Source organism: Crotalus tigris, unplaced genomic scaffold (assembly GCF_016545835.1).
Source record: "Crotalus tigris isolate CLP2741 ecotype Arizona unplaced genomic scaffold, ASM1654583v1 scf7180000017550.10884619, whole genome shotgun sequence".
Lineage (NCBI taxonomy): Eukaryota > Metazoa > Chordata > Lepidosauria > Squamata > Viperidae > Crotalus > Crotalus tigris.
In genome coordinates, this window is record NW_024096468.1 from 9,490,886 (window position 1) to 9,513,059 (window position 22,174).

Below are 22,174 nucleotides of genomic sequence, written 5' to 3' on the forward strand. Positions count from 1 at the left end.
CACCAACCCAGTGACTGTCCAGTCTCTTCTTAAAAGCCTCCAGTGATGGAGCACCCACAAGTTCTGAAGGCGAGCCGTTCCTCTGGTTAATTGTTCTCACTGTTAGGAAATTTCTCCTTAGTTCTAGGTTGCTTCTCTCCTTAGTTTCTATCCATTGTTTCTTATCTTGCCTTCTGCTGCTTTGGAAAATAAATTGATAGAGAGAAGCAAAGATGCCATTCTAGGGTTACACTTAGATTACATTTACCACCTCTAAGGATGTGAGTTTTATTTATGGCAAATTCTTCTTCACTTTAAAAAAAGTTTTTACTGGGATAAAAACTCTGCATGTTTTTATCTTGTAGAAGTGGATTACAAAAAAAGGTGAAGTCACCTTAGAACTGACCTTGACTCTTGATGACTTCATGGTGTGGAAAACGAAAATATTGGCATGCCTGCCAGAAGCGGCACTCAGAGCCCTCTCTGCGGGCGGCCACCAGCAGCTTGTGCAGATCCATTAGGTCGCCACCCAGAGCAGCAGTCCCACCCAGCATGAAGGAGGCAAAGTAGTCAGCTAGGAAGCCCCGCATAGAGGTGATAGAGCACGCCTATGCCCAGCAGGCAAAAGGCCACCCCAAACAGGGAAAGCTGGATCCCCATCGACGTCATGGCTGCCCAGGCCCAGCAGAGATGGGGGGGAAGCACCAATCCTGACTGGGACTGGGGGGCTATGGCACCAATGGGGATCCGGCTTTCCCTGCTCGGGGTGGCCTTTGATTTGCTGGGTGTGGGCATGCTCTACCACCTCTACTCGAGCTTGCTAGCCAGCTGCTTCACCTCCTTTGTGCTGGATGGGGCTGCCGCTCCACATGCAGAGGCGGCCTAATGGACCTGCATGAGCTGTTGGTGGTGGTGGACCGAGGCGGGGCCAAGATGCATCGGGTGCGTGAGGGGAACAGGCTCCATGCACGGGCCAAGGGCAAAATCTGCAAGGGGGCCAAGGAGATGACCAGCAGCGACCTGCTCTCCAACTACAAGCAAAAACAGATGGGACGGAATAGGCGCGTCCGATGGTCTGCATCACGTGCCTCCCCCCTTCCCTACTCCGCCTGCTGCTGGGGCCTGGCCTAGTATTGGCAGCGGGCTGCGGAGCCCCAGAGTGCATCAGTCAAGGGGCTGCTAGGCTGTGGCTGCTGACAGACACCATCAGCCCCCATGCGCTTGCTGGCCTCTCTGTGCAGGGGCCGATGGTGTCAGGCAGCAGCTTCCCTACCTTGCCTTGCTTTGCCCTGTGGCAATGGCACCCCCACCCAGCCCCCTGCCTCACCTCACCTCACCTCACCTTGCAGGGCCAGCCTTCTGCCTACCACCCACCCACCTGAGACCCCCTGGCCACTCCCCCAACCCTGCCCGGCCCCCACAGACATCCACTGCACGAGCACCCTGGCCACACCCACCCAGTCTGCTGTGACCATCATAGCCATGCCCACCCAGTTGGCCACGCCCCCCCTTCCCCTCTGAGGGCCCCACAATGCTGATGCAGCCCTGGCACTTTGTGACAAATAAGTGAGTTTTGGATTATGGTTTGGGCACTTGGTCTCTAAAAAGTTCACCATCACTGGCCTAGGTGAACTAAATCAGGCCTCATGAAAAATATTGAACAAAGTTTGTGCTATGCTCAGTTTTACAATCCGAAGGAACTATTTGTAATCTAAACTGCAACTGTATTTTACTTAATATGATTTTGCTAAGCTTGCTTTTTTCAAATATATTTAGAACAGACATGTCAAACACAAGGCCCAGGGGCTGGATGTGGCCCGTGAAGTGGTTTCATGTGGCCCATGAAGCCATCCTGGAAACAGTGAGGGAACGGTCCCCTCTGCCTTAGCCCTGGCCCAAGCTGGCCGGAGCTAATGTACAATTTTGTGGTGGCCATCTATGCTGAAACATATTCAGTCTTAGCTCCACAAGGCTGTCTGGAAACAGCGAGGAACCAGAAGCAGCCTTGAGGAAGTGGGGCTGGGCTTGGTGCCATGGGTGTTCAAGGGCCAGGCTGGGCATTTGACCTCTGCTGCCCAGGGCTCCAGGCAGCCTGCACCACTATCCAGCCCCCCCCCCCCACGCATGGCCTAAGAGGAACAGTGAGGCTCCTCCAGTGGAACATGCCTTGGCACTTGCCCCAGTCCCACCCCCTTCTGCTAGAGACCCTCAGATCTGTCCCACTCCTGCCCAGGCCCCCACAGGCACCCTTGACGTGAACGATATAGAGCTGGCCACACCCACCCAGTAGGCCACACCCACTCATCCACACCTACCCAGTAGGCCGCATCTACCCTGGCCACACCCACCCCGCCCCCTGAGGGCAACCGCAATGCTGATGCAGCCCTCAATGAAATTGAATTTGACACCCCTGATTTAGAACATAAGGACTGGAACTGTTAGAAATAGGGATGTGAAAGTAGCTGATGGATGCGGGTTCCAATGTACACAGGTATATGGAAAGTTATGTTTAGCAAAGTGTCAACAGACAGTCAGCAGAAAGTGAAAGATTGCTGACCATCTGTCTGAGGTTTTAGGACAGGAAAGGGTATAAGAGATTGGGACCGGGGCTGATTGATTTGCCACTGGCCTATATCTGTCCTTATTGGAACTGCTATGTCATTGGGCCTCATTGCAATGGGTTTTTAACTTAAGTGATGTTTATGTGTGTGTTCCAAATTACTGCTGAAATAAACCTCTAAATCTTAAAGTAAGAATTATTGTTTTGTGTTGCTGTCTCTTGTCTTTTTCATTGGGTTTTTCCACGACAATAGACATGTCCATGTAGTTTTCTTAGTAAAAGCACAGATGTAGTTTGCTATTGCCTTCTTCCATAAGGATATTCTTCAAATTTTAAAAAGCTGTATTCATACAACATGCATACTGAAATTGGGTAAGTGAAGGACAAACAAATGAATTCACACAACATACTAAGTCGGTTATTGCTAACTCTAGTTAGAGGGCATTTTTAGGATCATATTAAAGAGGGTCAGAATTTGTCATTGTCCTCAAAGGTCTAGATCTCTTTGGCTTAAATTCCAATTAAATATTGGCAGAAATGTTTTAAGAGGAAGAACAAATTGGAAATAATTGAGGGAATTCATAATTCAAACAGAGACTGATGGCTTTTACAACTTTAGATGTCATGCATCAAGCAGAGTAGCCTATACTGATAAGTACTACACCCCTAATAAGAATGTAGTCTATGGAAGTTCGAATAAAATAGCAGTGAAGCATCAATTTTAATGAGAGCTTTAAGTGGAAAGAAAATGACAACTGAAGAAGCTGGCAAAAGATGCAGATCTACACTCAGGTGAATAAAAGAAGGGAGAACATGGCAGATTGGTGGGAGAAAATCACATAAATTAAGATAGCAGCAGAAACAAATCCCTTTGCCAAGTTTATTATTGTTAAGCAGTCTAAAATATTGATTTTAAGGTTCTGGTTTTTTTAAAAAAATGTTGTTAAGTCCTCTTGAGTGTTGTACAAACAAGAAGGTGAAGCATATTTAATAATAAGCAGCTAAGAATAACTTAAAAATATAGTAGTAAGTTTGATTCATGAAGGCGGTCCAAGAAACAGATCATTTTGTCTTTGAATCCATTGGTGATCCTCTGAAAGCTCTAGCTTTGGAGATATGGCTCTGGATAAAATATGGCCAGGAGAAATAAAAAATAGAATTATTTGGGATGATTAATAACTGGACGTGACAGTGAGAACATTTCACTGATCTTCAATAAAGTTTATTTCAAGGTTCACAGAAAGTATTCTGAGATCACAAAAAATATTAAATACCAAGCTATATTAAGAAGAACCTTGATCGAATAATTTTAGAACATCTATTCAAATACTTCTGATGTGATCTATATCAAAGACATTAATTGATGTAATTAATGTTGAGAGTAATGTTTAAGTCAAAACAGATGGCAGTGGACCTGGCTGACCTTGGGGGGGGGGAGTGCTTGAATTGGAAACCATGTACAAATGCCAGCTCTGAAAGTAGGTTAGAAGTGCCAGAAAAATAACATGGACATATTGTGTGGTCACCAGGAATGGTGCTTAATTCAAGGAAGGCTTTGCCTTCTAAAGTGTCAGGGGATATAGGGGAGAATGGGAAAAATAATTATCTGGGAGCTCATAAGCTGTGGTGTCCTTGATGCGCTCTGATCTTGGTGGTTTTCTTGAAGATGTTTCATTAACAAACTAGGTAACGTCATCAGTGCTAGAAGGGAGTGGGGTTTGCTCTCTCTCTCTCTTCTTTTTTAAGCTTTAATCCAGGTCTGAACTTTGGTTGGAAGGACCATTCAGCTGCCTGCTCAGTCTGGATTACAATATATTGCAATTGATTCAAACTCAGCTTGTATTTACTCCTCTTTCTCCTCTCCCCTGTCTTTTAACAGCCTCGACAGAGAGTTCTCCATAAACACCACCAAACTCTAAAGCTGCTTTCCTGCCAGATGATATAGAAGTGAACTTTTCCATCTGAAAGAATGATAATAATAATTTTTTAAAAGAAACCTAAGAAATGGCACTGCCAGAAGAAAACAGCCACCAAGAACTGGACTCAAATCCAACTGATCTGGCTAGCACGATAAGTTCTGAATAGCCTCTGACTTGCTGATGGAATTCCCAGCGTGGCATATAACCAACAATATAACTCTTTCCACCTCATAGTTGGTGGGGTTTTTTACACCGGAAAACTGCTTCCAGTTTCATCACTGTGCATAATCTTTATATTCTCATTAGGGAACTCTCTGTGACCTTCACTAAAGGTTCTGGGGTTTGGTTTAATTTACTTTTGTTTTTAGCATGGCAAACAATGGATTATAATATATATGCAGATTGCATGATGTTTTTTAATGGGACCGATAGTTCCAATTCTGCACACCCAAATGTTCACTGGTATCCCTTTTCCCTATCCTCTCCCCCCCCCCCCGATAGAAACGTAGAAATATTTTGTGTTAGTGATACACGGAATGATATTCTGTTTTACAGTATCCACAATCCATACATGATCTCCACACAGACATTCTAACAGATTTGGTGTGTTATGGGAATGTTTCAGGTATCTGCATTGAGATTATATCTTGCGTGACTCGCCATGTGCATTGCTTCAGTAGCAAAGTTGGCTTGGTAACTCACATGGATATTGTTGTGGCTGTTTTGACTGTTCTCTTGTAGAAGTAGTAGAATGAGAGCACGTATGTTCCTTTGCTGAACCTACTCTCCAAAAATGACAAGTAAGATTATATTTCTGTTACTTTGATGCATGTTAAATAATAGAGAAGAAATTAATGGATATAAAGATTGCTGTCTTGTTGCAAGAACCCTTTGCTTTCGATGATTGAAGACACATGTACCATTTCAGTAGCAACTTGGCCAATCTGAAAACATTTTCATTGCACTCTGTAGAAATGCAGTGTTTTCTGCTACACAGTTGTAGCAAAAGCCAGCTATAAAAAGTGCTGATTGGTTAGCATAGGTGACGTTATGCTTGCTTATTTTCAATAGAACAGACAAAAATATGAATAGTAAACTGATAAATAATTAGTCTTACTCCATAAGCTATTTTAATTCTTTTTTTTTTTTTTTGAAGGCACATGGCCCATTTAAAGTAGTCTAAATATAGTAACAGATCCAGTTTTTGGCTTGCTGGTAGTGCAAGCCTACTGTAGTGAGCACACTACAAGTTATACCCGGTATAACTGGTATATTTATCTTCACTCCTGGAAGTGACTTGTTGAAAATTAGAACAGCTACTTTTTAGGGGGCATATGGAGAAACGTTAAAGATAATAAATGCAGACCACAACTCTTTGTAGGGAAATAGGGTGATTGCCCATCAAGATCTTCCTTGTTTCTTTCTAAAATAAAATTGCATTTGTTCAAGTATGTTCTTAAGTGGTTCTGCCCAGTGACATATTCTTCCATTGCCTTCCAACTGAGTCTTGGAAGTCACTTTTTTTTTGTTCATCTGGTGTGCCATATTGACCTCAAATTCTTTTTCAATCAGCTATCAGCCAGAGTGAGCAAGCCAAAATTTCACAGGCCAAGGATATGTTGAAATCTCAATTATCTTGAATAGTGCACTTAAGGATAATTTATGCTACAGATAGGTATCCACAAATATATTGTGTTTTGAATCTGTCTTGACTCACTGCTTTATACTGAGACCTTTTTCTTTCTTTCTTTCTTTTTGCTCTCACCAGCGAGTTTGAGCAGAAATGTTTACTTCCCACATAACTGTAGCCGGCTTAAGACTGTTGCAACCAAAATGAGCTCTGCTCTCCGTTATTCTTTGTCCAGGTTTCCAGAACACAGCAGGCTGTGGTTTAATCTTTATCCCTACCAATTCTGAGTCAGTGCTTTCCCATACACTTTTGTTCCTTCATTTCTTCTGGAAACAAAAACTCTTTCTAGCAAAAAAAAAAGTAATGATAGCATCCATAGAAAACAAGTGTCTGGTTCTAATTGTCCCTAAATCAAGCAATGGCAGATCTTCAGTTGAACTTTTTCCTGCTTGATAGACTGTTACAAACTTGTGTAGTTTTCACATACACATACAGACACACACTTTTGTTGTGCAATTCATACTTTTCAATTTGTCAGTGTTTCAAGATGTACTTGAAGCTATTTTAAGAGAAGAGCAGCTTATGTCCCTGCATGGATCCTGGACTATTCGTCTCGCTTGTTTCCTTGAAATTTTGCCGAAGATTTGTCCGTAGTCTAGATGTTCCAATGGCTCATGAAAGCTTTCACAACAGGAGTAAATCCAAAGTCAGTCATTTCTAGACAGATTTTACGTTTCAACAGAACTTTGTTATGGGTAATCCACTTTCAAGGAGAACGTTTGCTCTATCGTGCTTTTTGTGAAGGTTTTCATAATGTGTTGCCAGCATATGACACTTAGATCACTTTAGTTGCAGGGGTATCCACTCAGTGTAGATTTAAAAAATGGTCAAGATGGGAGCCATTGAAGCTCCGTTCAGTTTGTATGTGGGTTACCCATGTGGCACACATTAAAAATGGGCAAAGCTTTACATGTTGTGGGTGCCCTCTTGACTTTTTTTTACCATGCCCTATAAACACCCTTATTTAGTTATGAGACTCCTCTATTGCAGTCTTCATAGAGAAAAGATAGTGTGTCTTATTACATGAAGAAAAAGAATACTTCCAATGTTAAAAAGTCCCAGTCTTTTATGTTGGAGCAGGGAAGTAGCAAGGGAAAAGAGCAATAGGATTAAAGTAATATTCCAGAAAAAATCAATTGCCATTAGTCTTAGAGAAGACAGTTACCAATATTAAACTCTAATAAAGAACCAGATCTACAATCAGTGCCTCAGATTATTATCAGCTGTGATGACAAACCTACTTGCGTGTGCCTCAGTAGAATTACTACTTTCTTAACAGACTTTCTCAGCACATTTTTTTCCTTTCATCAATGGTTTATTGTACATACAGGGTCCTTTAATCAGCTCCCTCTCTTAACAATCCATCTGCAGACCACATTGTCCAAGAAAATAGGATGAGCCCTGCTAGATCAGATCTTAGTCTGATAATATTATGTTAGTCCAACATAATATTTTCAACTCTGATCAGCTAATAGTCGCTGGACCCATAGGGCGTAAAAACCATCTTTGCTTCTAGCTTCTAGAATGTATATATTTTAGAGTCCTGATCTCTTCTGTGCCTCTTCAGTTTTCAATAGATCTGTATCTGAAACCTGCCTAAAAGAATAATAATAATTTTGACAACTGGGAAGGGCCAGAGTACAGATTTTAAATGAAGAAGGTCCTAAATTCAATCACCAGCAACTTAAGTTAATCGAATCTCAGGTAGTAGGACTGGAAAAGATCACAACTATCAGATCTAGGTTGCAAAAATCAGAAAGACCACTACATGACAGTACAAGGTTACATATTTTTCTGAATCATTATGCTATAGACTAGCACTTGGTAAAGCAGACATGAAGGCCTTGGAAAGGCTACTCCAACATTGTTATGTGTTTATACCTACAAAGAAGAGCATTGTACAAGCCATGGTGTTCTCTGTAACTTTCTATGGAAGTGAAAATTGGACTTTGAGGAAGCACGATAGGAAGAGCATTGACAGTTTTGAACATTGGTGTTAGAGAAGACCCCTGAGAGAATTACAGACAGTCCAAAAAACAAACTAATGGATCATCAAACAAATCAATCCAGAGTTCTCACTGGAAGCAGAAATGTTTCCTGCACTGGAGGCCAAAGGTGTCTTACTTCAGGCACATTAGTTGAAGACCTAGTTCTCTGGAAAAAGCTATCATACAGATAGTCCTCAACTTACACCAGTTCATTTAGTGACCGTTCGAAGTTACAACAGCACTGAAAAAAGTGACTTATGACCATTTTTGACACTTATGACTGTTGTAACATCCCACCGTGTTACTAATCTAACGATGGCAGTGATTCACTTAACAAATGTGGCAAGAAAAGTCGTAAAGTGGGACAAAGCCCACTTAACAAATTTCTCACTTAGCAACATAAATTCTGGACTCAATAGCAACCATACGTCGAGAATAACCTGTACTGGAAAAGATGGAGGGAAAGAGAAGAGGACAACCAGCAGCAAAGTAGATAGACTCAGTTATAGTGTCAGGGAGTAGATCATAGTAAATCCTAAGAGATCAGGTTGAGACGTAGATCACCATGGAGAAAGTCTGTATCATTATTAGAAATCCAAAATTATCTGAAGGTACACAATCAAATCTTTGGTATCTTCTAGTGGTCTTCTGTTTTTCTACATTCCAGATCTGTTAGTTGTAGAAAAGACTCCTGCTTAAGGCTTAGAAGAAATCCTGCTAGTTTGGCAAAGATAATTCTAAGTCAGACAGACCAATGATCTTATTCAATATATTCGGTGTCATTTATTTATGTAACAAAAGCAGAAACATAATTGCACACAGTGAAGCTTGAAGCTTCTGCAACATAAATATCCATTTTCATGTTTCATTTTTCAATATTTGAATATTGTAGCAGCGTCTCATCTTAACTTCCATTTAATCTTTTCACAACTAGTTCTTTTTTTTTCTCCCCATCACAGTATTTTCATTATGGCACTAATATTGCTCTTTTCTAAGTCCTTTCCAATTTCTCAAATATCCCTGGCCAGCTATAGCTACTCATTGATTTGATTGTGCAGTGATTTTCATGCTTGCATGACTGCCCTTAACATCTTGAATCTCTTATTGGAGTACATGTTGCCCTGCAAAGTTTGAATTCATGTAAACCAATGGTTCTCAACCTTTTCTTTACCATGGAGCCCCTTCAAATACCTTTTGTGGCCACAGACTATAGACACGAACCCCCAAGACTTAAGATTTAAAGCACTAGACTGTGTCAAGCCTTCGCAGATCCCTTGAGATGGCATTGTGTTCCCCCATTTCATCCCAGGGCTTCATGGACCACAGGTTGAGAACCACTAATATAAACAATTGGCTGGTTTCATAAGTACCTACACATGAACCAGAGAACACATCCAGTAATGCAGAGACAAATACTACTTTACTGCTAATACTTTCTGAAGAAATCCAAGCTGCCCAGTGTACATTTTGAAGGTCTACACCTGATCATATTCACTAGAAATTCTAAGGGGTTATATTCCCAATGGGTGCCAGCATGAAGGAGTTTGTATTAAGCATTTTATTCTGCTTTATGTTGATGATGATAGTGCATCCCAAAAGGATAATGTTCATCATCAAAAGATGCAGCAACTATTATTTACTGTTATATAGGCCTCAAATGTACCCAAAAATTTTCCTCAGGTGTTACTTTAATCCAAAGCTAGGACTAAACATTGGGTTACAGTACAATAGCCCACATTTTGCATATACTTTGGGTGGATAAGCTTCTAAAATGTCTCTTCAAGTCCTACCAAATTTCCTTCTGCTCCATTGTTACTATTGTTGACAACTGCTTTCTTTTAGGATAGAATTAAGTACATCCAAGTGGTTTCCACAGAAAAGATGTAAGCTTATATTTAAGTCTCTGTTTTTAAGTTTTTAACTTCAGCAAGAGTGCATTATTTCATTTAAATGAACAGTTCTTGATTCTAGTCTCTTAAAATGACCAACAGGAAGTTTTTAATTTCTCATGGGCCTCAGGCAATATGGAATGCATTCTGACATGCAGTCTGGGCAAATATGTCTTTATTACCATGAAATTAAAATAAAAGTCTGAACAGTTACCATGTGTGTGTGTTTGTTAATGGTGTGGGTCATTTCTTTCTAAAGGTTTTTCACAGGGTGAGCAAGGATTCCCCAATAATAACAGAATAACAGAATTGGAAGGGACCTTGGAGATCTTCTAGTCCCACCCCATGTTCAAGTAGGAGACCTACACCATTCCAGACAAATGGATGTCCAATCTCTTCGTAATAGTTTTAACAGTCTTTGAATCCTTCTTATTTGTGTAATAAAGCAGCAGGACAAAATCTCCAGGATGAAAATTCTGAAAATGCAGCTGCTGTATTAATGTATAACTGATAATGATTTGGATTCAGCTCAAACTTGGATTGAATCCAAATCATTTGGATTCAATTCCAAACTTGGTGCTAGCAGGACAAAGATACTTGATGCATTTTACACCTATATTGTACACTCAGCTCCAAGGCCTTCTTATCTCTGATGCTTTAATCCTCTATCTCGTATGATCCCTAATTGTAATGGGCAAGGAGAAAGCCAGGCTACTTCTGGCCCTTTATTCAGCACTCTCAAAGCTGAAATTTAAAGCTGCACATGAAATTCAACCCAAGCATGAATCATGCATCATTTCAATTTCAGTAGATGGAACCACAGCTGGAATATCAATTTTTTAGTTACAAAAACAGATTTTGGGGGAACATTTGGTTGCAAATACCAAATTAGATTTGAAAATGTTTGTCCAATCTTGCCATGAATAACAGAATAGGAAGGGACCTTGGAGGTCTTCTAGTCTAACCCCCTGTTCAGAGAGACCTTCTACCATTTCGGACAAATGGCTGTCCAGTCTCTTCTGAAAAACCTGCAGTGATGGAGCACCCACAAATAATGCATTGCTCCATTCCCACTTCAAGGACATACTGAAGGGGATGACAGCAGAAGCATCTCCCTGGGAAGGTGCTAAGCAATGTCAAAATAATAGGTATGACTGGTTATTAGCCTCTTCCTTTTTACAAGAAGTTCTCGACTTGTTACTGGTTGCTTAGCGATTGTTCGAAGTTATGTTGGGATCCCCCAAAAGCTACTTAAGAGCCAAGTTTAAGATTCTGACAGCTGCCCCTCCATGGTCAGATGACTACATCCTGGGCACTCAGCAACCAGCCCACAGTTATGGCTGTTTCCAGTATCCTGCAGTCAGATAACCAAGAATTATGATGTTTTGCCCAAAATTGATATTTACTCCCAGTTTTCAGGAAAAAAATGCCCATAGCCAACAATGAGTTTGTTTAATGACCACAGCATTTGTTTAACATCTGCCACAAACCAAGATTGTAAAATTGGTTGTGCGATGTCATTCTTACTGACCGCCACAACTTACTATCTTAATTGCAAGCGCAATTATGGTTGTAAATCAAGAATTTGTGTGCATAATGCATGTGGTACACCTTGAAAATATATACCATGGCTTGACAGTTTAGGTTGCTTCATTACAAACAGGTGATAGAAGTTACATTTTCCTGGTGTGTTGGCAAAGTTTTCATTTCAGAGTTTCTCTCTGCCTCTCCCTCTCTCTCTCTCTCTGTCTCTCTCTCTCTCTCCCTCCCTCAAAAACTATGTCATGACATCTCTGTGTATCTGCATTAATCTGCCTGCACAGAAACTGCTAAAGAGTGCTGGGCTGCATTAACATAGGGATAGAGTCAAGATCACGTGAAGTATTGATACCATTTTACTATGCCTTGGTAAGGCCACACTTGGAATACTGCATCCAGTTTTGGTCACCACGATGTAAAAAAGATGTTGAGATTCTAGAAAGAGTACAGAGAAGAGCAACAAAGATGATTAGGGGACTGGAAACTAAAACATATAAGAAACGGTTGCTGGAATTGGGTATGTCTAGTTTAATGAAGAGAAGAATGATGGGGACATGATAGCAGTGTTCCAATATCTCAGGGGCTGCCACAAAGAAGAGGGAGTCAAGCTATTCTCCAAAGAGCCTGAAGGTAGGACAAGAAGCAACAGATGGAAACTAATCAAGGAGAGAAGCAACCTAGAACTAAGGAGAAACTTCCTGACAGTTAGAACAATTAACCAATGGAACAACCTGCCTCCAGAAGCAGTGAATGCTCCAACACTGGAAATTTTTAAGAAGAGACTGGACAGCCATTTGTCCAAAGTGGTGTAGGGTTTCCTGCCTGAGCAGGGGGTTGGACTTGATGACCTCCAAGGTCCCTTCCAACTTTATTATTATGGATCATCGCACAGTCAGCCAGATGTTCAGACTGGATTTGGCATTTTGTCTACCTATCGAGTCCTTACCCAGTACCTGGGATAGGCAGATGTGGATGTTTGATGGTATTACAGATATCGTCGCAGGATGGAAGCAGTTCCTAATAAGGCTGCCTTTTGCAATTGACTACTAGCGAATTTGTCAATGCCAATGGTGTTCAAGTGGTGCTCCAGTTGTTTTGGGATTGCACCCAAGGAGCCTATGACTATTGGTACTACCCTTGCTTGCTTTTGCCACAGTCTTTCTATTTCTATTTGTAGGTCTTTGTATTTTGTTATCTTTTCCAGTTCTTTCTCGTCTATTCTGCTGTCTCCAGGCACTGCCACGTCCATTATCCAGACTTTTTTGTCTTTCATATCGACAATTGTTAAGTCTGGGGTGTTATGTTGCAGGTGCTTGTCTGTTTGAATTCTGAAGTCCCAGAGCAGTTTAATTTTATCATTTTCTATGACTTTCTCATTTTATGATCCCACCAGTTTTTGCTTACAGGCAAATGATATTTTTTGCAGATCTTCCAATGCACCATTTTTGCTACTTTGTCATGCCGCTGCTTGTAGTCAGTCTGTGCAATCTTCTTGCAACAGCTTACCAGGTGGTCCACTGTTTCTTCAGCTTCTTTGCACAGGCGGCACTTACTGTCTGTTGCTTATTATTATTATTATTATTATTATTATTATTATTATTGGCAATCCCGTAATTGGTTATGTGAAGAAGGTTCTAAATGAAGGCACTACTGAAATGTCTGTAAATGAAGCTAATGAGTCACATCTTCCTGGTGGTCAGGAACCTTCTCTTAGGAAGTTATCTGAAAACAGATAGTCCTTGACTTACAACTGCAACTCAGCCCAAAATTTTCTTTGCTAAGCAAGAACGACTGGCCGATTTTACGGCCTTCCTTGCCATGGTTGTTAAGTGAATCCTTGCAGTTGTTAAGTTAGTAACATGCTTGTTAAGTGAATCTGGCTTCCATATTCACTTTGTTTGGCAGAAGGTCACGAAAGGTGATCACGTGACCCGGGGACACCGCAACCGTCATAAATATGAGCCAGTTGACAAGCGTCCAAATTTTGATGATGTGACCAAGGGCATGCTGCAACAATCATAAGCAGGGAAAAACAGTCATAAGTCCCTTTTTTCAGTGCTGTTGTAAGTTCTAACAGTCACTAAATGAATGGTTGTAAGTTGAGGACTACCTGTACTTTACAAGAAATGGATGCTAAAATGATGGAAATGTGAAAATGAATCCTTGCCCTTGAGAAGAACACAGGTCTCCTTGTTGCTAATCTAGCACCTTAGTGGCTACACTGCATTGGCTTTCCCTGTGTAACTCCATTATGAACCTATACTGTGATACACAACAAAATGAGAACAGAACTTAAAACCCAAATCCGAAATTTAGACATGTCAGGAGCATCAACTATAGGTAGAATACAACTTCCAAGGACCTGCCTTGAGGCTACTGACATCCCAGTTCTGAAGTTCTGATGGTGGAGTGCCTTCCATGGTCATATGACCTCACTTTGGTTGCTTGGTAACATGGCCACATTTATGGCCATTTGCAGAGTCTGATGGTCACATGACAGAGCTTTGTGATGGTTTTGCCCAAAGCTGCCATTTGCTTTCAGTTTTCAACAAAACTGTGGCTTCATGGGTTCTCTTTATGACCACAGTGTTTGCTTGATAACTGCTGCAAAAAAAAAAAAAAAAGATCATAAAATGGACGGGCTCCATTACAGTCATATGTCGAGGCCTATAGTACCTGGATTATTTACTCTAATTTACAGAGTTGCTGCTCTTAGCATTTGTCCTACACAGTTGTAGAGCTTGCTTCTTTTGTATGTGCTCATTTAGTTGAAACTAGATCATGCAACAAGAGGTTTTATTTCTCAGCTGGCTGGTGGCAGCTAGGCTGGAGAGGACATGACTCTCCTAAAGGTTGATTAGCTGTCTTCTGTCCTAAGCACTTTTATCACTACACTATATTGCGCTCTCCCCCCCCCTCTCTCTCATAAAAACTGCTCTTCCAATATAAAACAAGCATTTAAAATTAAACTGAAAATAAAAACTATAAAACTGGATGAAGGAACTGGAATACATTTGTCTGGCACCAAAAATATGTTAAAGTGGGTGTTAGGAGCACCTGCCTGGGGAGACATTTTAGTCATCAACAAGAATTTCCCCTTCTTGTTGATAGCTTCCTCCCCCCTTATAACACCAAACTCCCTTCTGTTTTTAGAGCTTGTCTTTTCCATCCCCTCCTCCATTCAACTTCTTGAAGTCTAAAGCTTTTGCCTCCATCCTTTACCTGCTTCCATCTCTATCCATCAGGGGTTTTTTTGAATCCTTCTCAAATTAAGCTTTGATCAAGTCCCTCGGTTGTTATACTTGCAGGAAGCTTTTGTAGAAACTCATGTAGCCTGCTTTCAAGTGAACCAGATTGGCAAAAATCAGGCTCCCAAAGCAACTTTCACATGAAACAGGAAGCTTGCAGAGCTGGGTCAACAGTACAATGTTCAAATGTCATCAGTGATGTTCTAGGGCAAAAGTCTGGATTTAGGAGAGTCAGGACATTTTTATTATTATTATTTAGTGACGTGGATGAACCAAGGAAGGAACATAGAAGTTGTACAATGGGAGGCAGCTGGCATTAAGCTAATAGGCTGAAGTCAAGGTCCACAGAGAGGAACAACCATGACTTGGCAAAGATTTAACACAAGTCATCAAGCTTTTGCCCAATCCTTTCTGTGTTAGAGAACACCTTTATCAAATAACAACACTTTAGCCTTCAGCACCTCCCTGCATTCTCTCCTGGACCATTTCCTGCAGAAGACAAGTGACCCCCAGATCTTCATTCTCTCATCCAATCTTTTTGAAGGATACTTTCTCTGTCTATGGAGATTCTCAGTCATCCAGTTCATGGTTGTCCCAAAGATGATTCTTCAAAAGGCAACTGGACTTTCTTGTTTTTCCTTGAACTGAAGTTCCTCTGAACTGAAGAAGTTTCTTAAATGAGAAGTGAAACGTCTTCAAGGAAAAACAAAGAAAGTCAAGTTGCCTTTTGAAAAAGCACCTTTGGGTTTCCCTTTCTCTTCCTCCCAATATGATGAATGCTGCCTTACTGAGTTATTTGCTCATGTAACTCAGTGTTGTCTAAGCTGATTTGCAGCAGCTTTCCAACAAAACTTTTCTTTCAATTCTAATAAAGTGTAACTGGAGATGACAAGCATTGTTTGCTCATATTATGGGCAATGAATGATTATGAATACGGTGTGATTCTCCAGTAGCTCAATCACAGGCTGGGATGGGCAATGGAAGGAGGGGATAAGCTGGGACTTGCAGGAGTAGGTTAGGGGGAAGGCAGTTTTCCACACGCTCCTCCACCCAATTATTTTGGCAAAAGTCCCTGCGGTTTTAATTATTTTATATACCATTTCAAATTCATGAAAGTGAAAAGCAAGGCATAGATAAGCCACAATTCTCTAAACCAAGAAAGCGTCCCTTAATTTCTCTTACTTTTTGTTTCTGTTTTCTTTGTCTTTTTGTTGTTGTTGTTGTTAATTGTGAAGTCGTGTCCAACCCATCGCGACCCCATGGACAATGTTCCTCCAGGTCTTCCTGTCCTCTACCATCTTCTGGAGTCCATTTAAGCTCAGACCTACTGCTTCAGTGACTCCATCCAGCCACCTCATTCTCTGTTGTCCCCTTCTTCTATTGCCCCCAATCTTTCCCAGCATTAGGCCCTTCTCCAGTGAGTCCTTCCTTCTCATTAGGTGGCCAAAGTATTTGAGTTTCAACTTCAGGTTCTGGCCTTCTAAAGAGCAGTCGGGGTTGATCTCTTCTAGGACTGACCGGTTTGAACGCCTGCAGTCCAAGGGACTCGCAGGAGTCTTCTCCAGCACCATAGTTCAAAAGCCTCAATTCTTTGACGCTCAGCCTTTCTTATGGTCCAACTTTCACAGCCATACATTGCAACTGGGAAAACCATGGCCTAGACTATACACACTTTTGTTGGCAGGGTGATGTCTCTGCTTTTTAGTATGCTGTCTAGATTTGCCATAGCTTTCCTCCCCAGGAGCAAGCGTCTTTTAATTTCTTTGTCTTTTAGAGTTATGGATATTTGCTTTGTAGGAAACTGTCCAGTACTTGATTGTGTTAAAGGAGATTTTTAAAAAAAATACACAGAAATGACATTCAGAAAACTCTCTCTTTTTGCCTCTGGTGTTGCTCATTCTTTGCTTTCCAAGGACACTAGTTGCTCATGTTCTTTGTTCAGCCTTCTCTCTCCATTCCACAGAGTAAATTTGTTGCTTGACAAGTAGACTTAAAGCACCTTTGGAGTAAATCTTTGAAATGATAACAAGATTTGTATTGTATAAAGTGTGTGGGCTAGATCTTTTAATGGAAAAAAGATATTTCTCATTTGAGAAAGCGCTTGTGTATTTGCATCCTCTCTCAATCTATCCCCTATTCTTCTTGTTCTTCCACTCTTTCTCCTTCTCCTTCTCCTTCTGGAAGCTTCCAAATACATAGAATCTATCCCCTTCTGGAAGCTTCCAAATAAAAAAATCTATCCCCTATTCTTCCTTCTCCTTTCCTTTCTCCTTCTCCTTCTCCTTCTCCTTCTCCTTCTGGAAGCTTACAAATAAGTAAAGAAAACATATCCTTCCAGCTGACCCCTTTGCCTTTTCCTGCCAAAATAATAGTATCTTTACATTTCTATTTCTGAAAATACTTTTATTGTGGCATTCGTAGTTGGATAAATCATCCTGTTCTTGGTTCAATAATTTAAATACACAGGGGAGATCCAAAAATGGTCAATAAAACTTAGATTTCTGACTTCTGTCTGGAATGTGAGTGAAATTATGGGAAATATGACAGTTGGAGCTAAATCCAGGCTCTGCTTTTTTGCCCCTCTATATCCTCAAGAGCTGGTAAGATTAAAATACGATTTTTGGAATCTTTGAGTTGAATTTTTCAGTGATTGCTATCCTGACATCATGGAAGTGCTGAATGTCATGTGTCTAACTAATGAAACACTTCAAAGAACTTTCAGGCATGGTTTAATGTAAAAAAAAGCCTTTATTAGTGTAGAGGCGTGTCAGCACGGCATGATGGATGCCAAGATCTGAATTTCCCTTCCCTTTGCACATAACATTCTAAGCATTTCTCCTCCCCTATTTTGGGGTCATGATTCACATCTTCCAATTAACCTGGAGGGCAAAGATTCACTTCCGTTCCTTTTCCCGGGCTTTCCTTACTAATCTCCTCCCTTTCTCTGTCATCTGAACTCTAAAAATACCAGACAGTTCTGCATATTTTGTCAAAGCAAGAATATTCAATATTAGCAGCGTTGACACTGAACATGAAAGACTATTATTTTTAATTAAACCTTAGAGAGGAAATCCTTGTTGGGCAGCATCCATCTCTGCTGAGGAAAGATCACCTGAGGTAGGAGTGGTGAAAAAGATCTAATGGATCGTCATGGGAATTGTTCAGCAACATCCAGAACAAGATCTGCAAATCAGAATATCCAAAACATAACCTAGACCTGGCTTCCACCTCCTTGTAGGGTTATGAGTATGCTTAAAATAAACATTTGGGGTCATTCATGTGTGTCTACCAAAGGAGATCCATACCTGTTTGACCAATATCCCACTCTTTTGTATACGTATTGCAACTGTGATGTACGTTTAAAGGATGGAACTTAGGTTGTGCAGTTGTAGTCATCATTTTTATTTTTTGGACTCGCCTCTTAGAACCCCTTTGGAATATAAATTTTGCAGCATCTCAGATGCCCAAAATGATTAGCCCAAACCTCCAATGACTTTCATCCAGAATTGGCTAACCTATTTACATGGAAAAACAAACATCGTTTTAAAAAGCAAAACAAAATAATGTTATTGCCATGAAGAAGCAAACTTAGATTACATGATCTGAGTTAAAATAATTGACTTACCATTGAAAAACCTCCTGAAAAATAGTTGAGTAATAATAATGGAAAAACGGAGCACTCTCAAACAACAGTCTATATTGTCATTTGGAGCCAATAACTTAGATAATTTCAGAAAGGACTTCTAGTGACATTTACATCTCCTCATTTTTTTCACATGTCTGTGAATTTTTGTACCTCATTTTTTTGAAATTGCATTTCACCGTTGCCATCTCCACGACATGTCTCAGTACGCAGTTAATGTTTTTCAAGTTACTGGGCTCCAGCAGCCAGGCCATTGCTGAAATTTCTGTGACAATGAGGTTAAACAGATGCTATGCCTGAGAAAAAATGCAAGTGGCATCCATAATTGATTTATTCAGGCATACATCCATTTCTTGATGACCCAGAGATTTTCTCCTACCTGAAAGACTGCCTACAGGCTCTAATTTGAAAGAAGGTAGGAAAAGTAAGAGAACCAGTCTGATGTGGCGGTTAAAGACACTGAGCTAGAAACCAGAAGACCTTGAGTTTTATTCCTGCCTTAGGCATGAAGCCAGCTGGGTGACTCTGGGCCAGTCACACCCACTCAGAAAGAAGGCAAGGGTAAACTACATCTGAAAATGTTGCTCAGAAAACTGTAGGGACGTGTCTACATAGTCATCAGAAGTCAAGGCTTGAAGGCACAAAACCAGGAAAGGGGAAATGCTAGCAATAAAGGAAGGGCTTAGGAATAGAGGAACTGAAACACCCCTTTGTCGCTAAAGGAAGACTTGGGATTGAAATAAGCTCTTGAAAGGGAAATAAGGTCTTAAGAGAAAATTCCTAATCCTTGCTCACTCTTTTGAGAGTTGCCAAAAGAAAGTCATACGGTTAGAATAGGAGTGAGCATTTTTTGACAGGTGGGATTATAGTTGTTTGGATACAGTATTATTGTTGGGTAGTCAAAGCAGGGGTTATATAGGGTTTTTTTTTTTTAGAAATGCAATGGTTGTTACAGGGGGTTTGTCATGATGATGATGATTTTATCTGAATTTGACAAGGCAGCCATTATAAATATAAGGTGCTGAATGACAGAAATGTATGTTGGACAGAAAATTCTGGTGCTCTCTGGCCTTGCTTGTTTTCTTGTTTTATTACCAAACCAAATAGGAATGGGGTTTGCTGATGGTGATGTTACCTACCTTGAGTAATAAAGTGTCTGCGAGAAAAGAACTAAGCTCAGAGAGCACTAAGGACTCCTCATTTCAACTCTGAGCTACAAATAGAATATTGGATCTGCACTCTGGTGTTGTCGTGGTGTTGTCTTCACTGAAGTACAATTTTCATTGGTTTCATTGGCTTCTTTATGTTATGGGAGGAAATAATGATGATGATGATGATGATGGAAAGGACCTTGGCGGTCATCTAATCCAACCCCCTGCTCAGAGAGGAAACCCTATACCATTTCAGACAAATGGCTGTCCAGTCTCTTCTTAAAAACTTCCAGGGTTGGAGCATTCTGGAGGCAGGTTGTTCCACTGGTTAATTGTTCTAACTGTCAGAAAATTTCTCCTTAGTTCTAGGTTGCTTCTCTCTTTGATTAGTTTCCATCTGTTGCTTCTTCAGGTGCTTTGGAGAATAGCTTGACTCCCTCTTCTTTGTGGCAGCCCTTTGCTATCATGTCCCCCCTCGTCCTTCTCTTTATTAAACTAGACATACCCAATTCCAGCAACCGTTCTTTATATGTTTTAGCCTCCAGTCTCCTAATCATCTTTATTGCTCTTCTCTGTACTCTTTTTAGAGTCTCAACATCCTTTTTACATCGTGATGACCAAAAATGGATGCAGTATTCCAAGTATGGCCTTACCAAGTCATTGTAAAGTGATGTTAACACTTCACGTGATAATACTAATAATCAGTGCTTTTTTTGTAAAAAAAAAAAAAAAAGGTGCCGGAACTCACACACATCATACAACCCGCCTTGCCTACCCTACAAGGTTCCATCCAAAAAAGGTGCCAGAATTCTGTTCTGGGCGTTCTGTGACAAAAAAAAGCTCTGCTAATAATACTAATAATACACTCAGGCACGAAACTCTATACCATTTCAGACAAATGGTTGTCCAGTCTCTTCTTAAAAACTTCCAGTTTTGGAGCATTCACAGCTTCTAGAAGCAAGTTGTTCCACTGATTAATTGTTCTGTCAGGAAACTGTTCTATCTTTGGTTAGTTTCCATCTATTGCTCCTTATCCTAGGACTTCTCTTCAGTAGGTAATGTCACAAAAGATGACACTTTTTCAAGAATGAATTATTCCAAAGAAATATGCAGCTTAATGTTTTTGTCTTGCCTTAAATGTAATCAACTTTTCTTCTCTCTTTCCTATTCTCTCTCTCTCTCTCTCTCTCTCTCTGTCTGTGTGTGTGTGTGTGTGTATGTATATCTTTTTTTCTAACAGAGTTGGAAGGGTCTTTGGAGGTCTTCTAGTCCAACCCCTTGTTCAAACAAGAAACCCTATACCCAGTGCTTTTTTTGTAAAAAAAAAAAAAAAAAGTACCGGAACTCACACACGTCATACAACTTGCTTTGCCTACCCTACAAGGTTCCATCCCAAAAAGGTGCCGGAACTCCGTTCTGGGTGTTCTGTGAGAAAAAAAGCCCTGATTCATATATATATATATCTTTTCTCAGCAAAGGAATCAATGTGATCTAACACAGAATACAATGTAGAACTCTAAATCTTGTATTTGAATCAGGGCTTTTATTTTGTTGTGCTGTATTTTGTTTTGAGAATGACAAAAGTTTTGAAAGGAATGAAGTTAATTAGATGCCATTGAAAAAAAGTTGGAGAATGGAAAGACCTCAATCAAAAATTGAAGATTTTTTTTTTTAGTTTCCCTTGAAATCTGCTCTTAAATCCTTAGTAAATCAATATGGATGAAGATTTAATCTCTGCAGAAAATTCAGTTGAGAAGGCTGGAGGAATGGAACATATTGAGGAAGGAAAAAAAATCATATCTTCCTTCTACAAGTTTAGGAAGAAATCTAACATGGTCAGACCAACAAATGAAGCTCATATGCTCAGGGATACGGATTCCTTTAATAATGACAGACTGAAATTATTAAACATATCTCCTTTTTTTGTTGTTACTGGGATATAATTTATTTAATTAATGAAGAGCATTTCTTAAGAATCCATTATGGCAAAAATTCTCCTTTACTTTTCCAATCATATTATTTCTGTTAAGCAGTGACTAGTCAAGTCAACTGTTGGGTATTATTAACCACCAAATTAAATAACCGGACTGATTAATTGGTTTATATTTAGGAAAGAAAAGAGATGGATAGTGTTTCAAAACTAGATGTGAGGAATAAAAAAGCAGACCGTTGTGCAGGAAACGGTATTGATCTACCCAACTGAATGCTGAATAGGGTTCATATGCGCTGATCAGATTGGCTGATAAAGAGGCTGTGCATAATTTTGTTCTCCTTTGCTAGATCTCTGATTGCAATATATGTACTGTGTATCTGTTTTAAGAAAAATAAATACAGATCCACAATCTTTGCACTGTACATCTCCAGGCTGTCCATATGCTAAAAATAATCATTTCCAGTGGCTTTTTTTAAGCTGGGATGACTCAGAGTTGTGAGTAGTTGTTGCTATAATTAACACTACTCCATAAGTAAATTATCTTCCAGCCAATATTAAGTATTAAAGGGAACACGGATCACATGTTGCCCAGCAGGACTTTCAACTCTGCTAGCCTTAATTAAGAAAAGATTGTG

The 22,174-nt window shown here is 40.3% G+C and overlaps 2 long non-coding RNA genes across 2 annotated transcripts in view; one reads left to right on the forward strand and one right to left on the reverse strand.

Annotated features, from left to right (window-relative positions):
- Positions 1-10,238, forward strand: part of LOC120307384 — a 29,693-nt gene extending 19,455 nt beyond the window's left edge. Inside the window, exon 2 of the long non-coding RNA XR_005556510.1 lies at positions 4,419-10,238. This is a non-coding gene — a long non-coding RNA (uncharacterized LOC120307384). The remainder of the gene's footprint in view (positions 1-4,418) is intronic.
- A 3,618-nt stretch (positions 10,239-13,856) lies between these two features.
- LOC120307387 lies at positions 13,857-15,396 on the reverse strand. Its single transcript, XR_005556511.1, has 2 exons — positions 14,787-15,396; positions 13,857-14,168 (listed from the first exon to the last, which is right to left on the reverse strand). It is a non-coding gene; the product is annotated as an uncharacterized LOC120307387 (long non-coding RNA).
- Positions 15,397-22,174: the final 6,778 nt, after the last annotated feature.